This window comes from Hylobates moloch, unplaced genomic scaffold (assembly GCF_009828535.3).
Source record: "Hylobates moloch isolate HMO894 unplaced genomic scaffold, HMol_V3 SCAFFOLD_1, whole genome shotgun sequence".
NCBI classification, from domain to species: domain Eukaryota; kingdom Metazoa; phylum Chordata; class Mammalia; order Primates; family Hylobatidae; genus Hylobates; species Hylobates moloch.
Window position 1 is genome coordinate 63,495,384 of NW_026652276.1, and position 6,000 is coordinate 63,501,383.

The following is a 6,000-nucleotide window of genomic DNA, read 5'->3' on the forward strand; positions in this document are numbered from 1 at the left end:
TTTGATTTTTTTTTTTCCACATTCTTCAAGGCACCATACAAAGGCTCAGAAAATAAGTTGTCTTATTAAAAATCATACAAATTTGTACATGTGGATACTGTGGTATATTCACAAATAAACTGGTTATATTGGAATTACTTTTACTGCATCCTACAAATATTTACAATATCCTAAACATACAACAAAATTATTTCAAAATAGTCATCTTCTAAACCATGGATCTTTTTGAATACCTTAGCAGTTAGTGTGGTTCATTTGAAATACACAGAATTGGAAATTACAGGCCTCTGGGTTCAGTCTCGAATCTGCCTTGTGTGATGTGTCTTCATATGTTACCCCTCAGAGCTTCTTCTGAGGCCTTATTTTGTCTGGTTATACTAGATGACCTCTAATATTCCCTCTAGTACACTGGATTCTATCTCAAAGGTCATTGCTTCTTGAGGCTGGCATCGGTAATAGAAAAGCCCTATTTTATTTTCCCACTTTATTTAACCCCAATCCTAGTAATCCCCGTGTAAATGTAGATCACTCTCCTCTTCAGGCAGATGGGTGCTGGTTTAGTGGGAGGCAGAGCCAGTAGGGTTCACTCAGGGGTAGAGCCAACCCAAGATAAGTATGTGCTTGATTTTTTCCATCTTCTCACCTCCACCTTCTCAACACCTTCCTTCTTACCTCTCACCACCGCCGTCCTGCCGGCACACCTCTCCTCTGTCCAATTCCTTTATAATATTCTCAATTCACCACTGCATCCTTTTCTACATTTTTACTCAACTCTTTGTCCTTTCTGACTTCTTTTTAGCTTTTTCTCTTTATTTTTCTTTTTTCTTTATTTTTGATTTTTGTGGATACATAGGTATATATATTTATGAGATGATTTGATGCAGGCATGCAATGTGTAATAATCACATCATGGAGAATGGTGTATCCATCCCCTCAAGCATTTATCCTTTGTGTTCTTTTTAGTTCTTGACCCTAAACTCTCATGGTTTGGCAAGTTCCAAACTATTCCCAACTGACAGAATTATCTTTTTGATGAATATTATAATGCAGGACATGAAATGGTAGAGAAGCTACAAAGAAGTACTTGCTTTCTGCATCTTCGTTGCCAAAAATGAACCTCCTCAGCTTTCATTTAAGCATCCACTTTGATCCACTCTGGCCTTTGGACCAGGAGGCTTAGCTTTGCAAACAACAATTTAATCAGAACATTTTAGCTTCCTGCTTTCTGTTTTCCGCTATATCTGTTTTCCTACCTGGCAAAGCCTTCCATCCTTCCAATCCTGGCGATGCTCCCTGTACATTACTTCACTCCCCCTCTGGCTTTCCTTTCTTCCTCACCGGCTAATGGTTACTCATTTCCTTTCCATCCTCCATCCCCTCAACTCCCTGCCCTCCACCCTGACTAACCCTGCCAACTCCCAATATGAGATCAATCCAATACTCTGTTTACTCAGCCTTTCCTTCCAAGCTTCCAGACGCTCCAGTGGAAAATCATACAATTGTGCTGATTGGTCCCATTACAAATGCACAGGCCTCTGCCTCAGCTGGGTCTCCCATATGCTCCCTTGTTGGCTCCCATTTGGTAGCAATTCTCAAGCATCTTACCTTAGTTTCTATCCCTAAATCTCATCCAATGTTCTTAACTCATACGTCACTGAAAAAAAAAAATAAAGCCATTGAGAATAATGGCCTTGACTTCCAAATTTGTTGACATATTCACCTGTCCTCCATGGGTTCCAATAAACTAAAGTCTTTGCTCCTGTTCAGCACAAATCTGTGATTAGTCCTTTCCTGAATATTCCTACATCCTTCAGCATCTAGCTCCAGCAATCATCTTCTAATTTTTACTTTTTAAATTTTTATTTATTATTATTATTATTATTAGAGACAGAGTTTCGCTCTCGTTGCCCAGGCTGGAGTGCAATGGCGTGATTTTGGTTCACCGCAACCTCTACCTTCGGAGTTCAAGCGATTCTCCTGCCTCAGCCAGGAGTAGCTGGGATTACAGGCATGCGCCACCACACCCAGCTAATTTTTGTATTTTTAGTAGAGAGGAGTTTCTCCATGTTGGTCAGACTGGTCTCGAACTCCCTACCTCAGGTGATCCGCCCACCTCGGCCTTTTAAAGTGCTGGGATTACAGGTGTGAGTTCCCACGCCTGGCCACCCTCTTTTTAAAAGGCTTCTTTTCCATTGCGTCTTTCCCTTTGTTCTACAGTTATGTCCTTATAGTCTTGCCCTCACCAAGGCTATCACTCCATCATTTTATTTCCCTTCAAATGTGGACTATTTTGTGTGTGTGCATGTGTGTGTGTGTGTGTGTGTGTGTGTGTGTGTGTGAGAGAGAGAGAGAGAGAGAGAGACACAGGGTCTCACTCTGTCACCCAGGCTGGAGTGCAGTGGCATGATCACAGCTCACTGCAGCCTTGACTTCCCCAGGCTCAGGTGATCCTCCCACCTCGGCCTCCCAGGTAGCTGGGACTACAGGTATGCGCCACCAAGCCCAGCTAATTCTTTTGTATTTTTTTTTTTGTAGAAATGGGGTTTCTTCATGATGCCCAGGCTCAAATTTGGACTCTTGAAATGGGAAGAAGATATTCCCCACCTCTACTTGCTCATCCTGTCCTTGTCCCACTGCAATTCACTTTATTCCCGTTTCAACCCTTCCACTTGCCACCTCTTCCCTCCATTAAAAACATTCTTTTAAGCTACCTACTGTTTGACAAATGAAGTAGTATATTTTCAGTCTTCATCCTGCTTAATCTTTCTGCAGTATTTATTTGACCCAGTTACCCACTCTCACCTCCTTTGGGTTTCTTTTTTAAAGAACAGATTTACTGAGGTATAATTTACGTAGCATAAAACTCACATATTTCATAATGCAATGATTTTTCCTATATTTATAGAATCATGCAACCACCATAGCACTCCAGTTTTAGTATATGTCCATCATCCCCGGAAGAGCACTGGCATACATTTTTAGTCAGTCCTGGCTCCCACCGCCAGCCTCAGGCAAGCACTGATCTAATTTCTGTGTCTCTAGGTTTGCCTTTTCTGCATATTTCACATAAGTAGAATAATCCTGTCTACTTCTTTGTCTGTTCCTTCCCCTATCTCCTAATTCTCTTTTCTTTTTTGTTCTTAATGCATGGTGGGTCATAGAATTCTTGCCCGTGCCCTCTCTTTTGCACCTTGTCCGCACTTTTTCTACAAAAACCATATTCCCACCTATGATTTCTTCACCAATAACTCAAAAGTGGTTCCTCAGCCCCAACTCTCCTGAGCTCCAAACCAACGCTTTCAGTTAGCTATGTATCCTGTAGGCTCCTCCAACTCAGCAAAACACAGCTGGTGTCTTTTCCGTAAATATGCTTTTCCTTCTGTATTTTGGCATTGGGTTAATGACTCCACAATCCTTTCAGGAATCCTATGTAGAAGCTTCTATGTCTCTTTCAATCACTTTCTCAGTGAGCACTTACTTTGTACTAGGTACTGCGCTTTTCATTCCTGATTTTACTTAATCCTTATAACACCCTATGTTTTAGTTACTATGATCCCCATTTTGTAAATATGGGAAACTGAGGCTCTGAGGGGTGAGGTGTGTAAGATCAAGCACTAGCAAACATCAAAACTGAAGTTTAATCCCCAATTCTTTCCCTTTTGTTTTTTCTATTTCAAAGGCCGTGCTCTCCCATATCTGTTTATTGAGCCAACCTAAAAGATTTCTGAACCCCCCTTTCTTGGCACTTGCACCATCACTTCCTCAGTTCAGGCTGTCATCATCTCTTACCCAGCTTAATGACGTCATCTTCTGCCTGCTCAATTTGCCTCCTATATTTCCCCCTTCACACTCCCCTTCTTTTTGCAGCCAGAACAAAAGTCATTCTAAGGTAAATCTGATCACGTTACCTCCTGAAATTCAGGTAATTCGACAAGTGTAATAAAGCAAGTTGCAAATAACTTTTATCACAAATGAATAAAGTCTTAAAGTTTATCATTAATTCACCTAAATTAACTAGTACAGAGTTAAGGGAATTTCTATAATAATATGGTTCTCATTTGCATTCAAGGAGGATTTTTTGAGCAGTTAGAAAAGAAGGATGAATTGAAGTTTATGTTTTGAGAATTGCACATAACTGACTGCCCATAATATTGACACCCAGCCTATAATGGATGATCTTATTGAAGCCCTGATGATTGCCATGCTGATTCCGACTCATCTATCGGTGGTTTCAACCTAATGAGAATGTATCTCAGTTATATTGGTTACAGCAGGAAACAAATTGAAATCTGCTGGCCAGTTTTATCCCAGCACGAATATCCCTCTGCCTCTTTATTACCATTCAGCTTGTGCAACCTGTACTTAACTCACAGTAAGATCATGTATTGTCCTCTGAATCAGCGAGTGTCTTCACAGCTAGTGTTTCACGCTTTTACACAAGTTATCCCTCCCATCTGGGATCCCCTTTGATGCCTTCTCACTGTGGACAATTTCTCAAGACACAGATCAAATGTCACTTCCTTTGGGAAGCTCTTCCCTATTTACTCCATATAGAGTTGGTGGTCTCTCCCCAGTGTGCACATAATATTGTCTGTATATGTGTCTTTGTGTTGTAATAATTTGGTTATGGCTCTCTTTCTCCTAGAGCTATTTTTGAGTACCCCCCAAAATAGTTAATTATTACTAGGGCATCTTAGAAGGCTCCATGGAGGAAGTAGCATTTTAACTGCTCATGAAGGATAAACAAGAGAAGAAAATTGAGGAGAGATCATTCTGGGCTGAGGGAACAAGCATCAGCAAAACACAGAGGCATGTATAAATGGAATATGGAAATGAGGAGAGAGCTTCTGTTTCTGAGAGCTATTTGCAGGCTCTCCTATCAAGTTCAGTTAAATTAAGAAAAATGTTAAAATCTTTAAAATATAGTGACTAACCATTGCCTGAAATTTCTTACCCTGTTTAGATTGCTCTTGGGAGTTACAGGCTATTTAAGTCTGGTCCTGTCAACCATTAGTATTACTGAAAATGCATACAAACTTGTGTCAAATAATTTCTACTATTTCTACATCATCCAATTACATATTAATCTGTAGGTCTACAGACACATTTGATTTTATACAAACTCTGCTCAAGGGGAGTGATTTAAAATGATCTAATATTGCTTACATTGGTTAGCAAATGAGAAAATATAATTCCAGGGAGGCATAGTAATGTACCTTAATAACAGATTAGCTCATGAAGGCAGTTTAATATTAATACTTTGGCAGAAAATTAGTAATTATTTATACTTTTTTATTCTGGTTTATTGCTGATTAGAAGTAAATCGTGATTTACTAATAATCTTTCACTGGCCTGTATTTCTTACTGATTTGTATTGTCTGATTCTATGTATGCGTCTTTCTTGTGAATTATGAAACTTGGCTTTAAATGAAACCACATAGGTCTTTGACATAAATTTTCCCAAATTGAAAAACATACAAACACAGAATTTATAAATATGATTTTGGCTTCAATAATTAGTTTTTATGCTTATTAAACCTGTCAGCTCAGTGTTCTACCCAAACTATCAACAATCCAAATAGATTTTTTGAATCTTTTTAATAAGTTGAAAATATTCAGTAATTATTTAAATAATTCTGAAAACGGGCTGGGGTTGGCGGCTTATGCCCATAACCCCAGCACTTTGAGAGGCCAAGACAGGAGGATCTCTTGAGCCCAGGAGTCCGAGACCAACCTCGGCAACATAGCAAGACCTCGTCTCTACCAAAAAAAAAAAAAAAAAAAAAATTAGCCAGGCCTGGTGCCGAGTGCCTATAGTTGTAGTTTTTAGCTATTAATACTTGGAGGATGAGGAGGGAGGATCGCTTGACCCCAAGAGTTCGAGGCTGCAGTAAGCTATGGTGGTGCCCCTGCACTCCAGCCTGTGTGACAGAGCAAAGGACCTTATCTCTAAAAATAAATAAATAAATAAATAAATAAATAAATAAATAAATAAATAAA

At 39.5% G+C, this 6,000-nt stretch overlaps 1 protein-coding gene across 1 annotated transcript in view; it reads left to right on the forward strand.

Annotated features, from left to right (window-relative positions):
- CCDC141 (coiled-coil domain containing 141) overlaps positions 1–6,000 on the forward strand; it is a 217,521-nt gene that overhangs the window by 163,200 nt on the left and 48,321 nt on the right. The gene's annotated exons all lie outside the window — the stretch shown is intronic.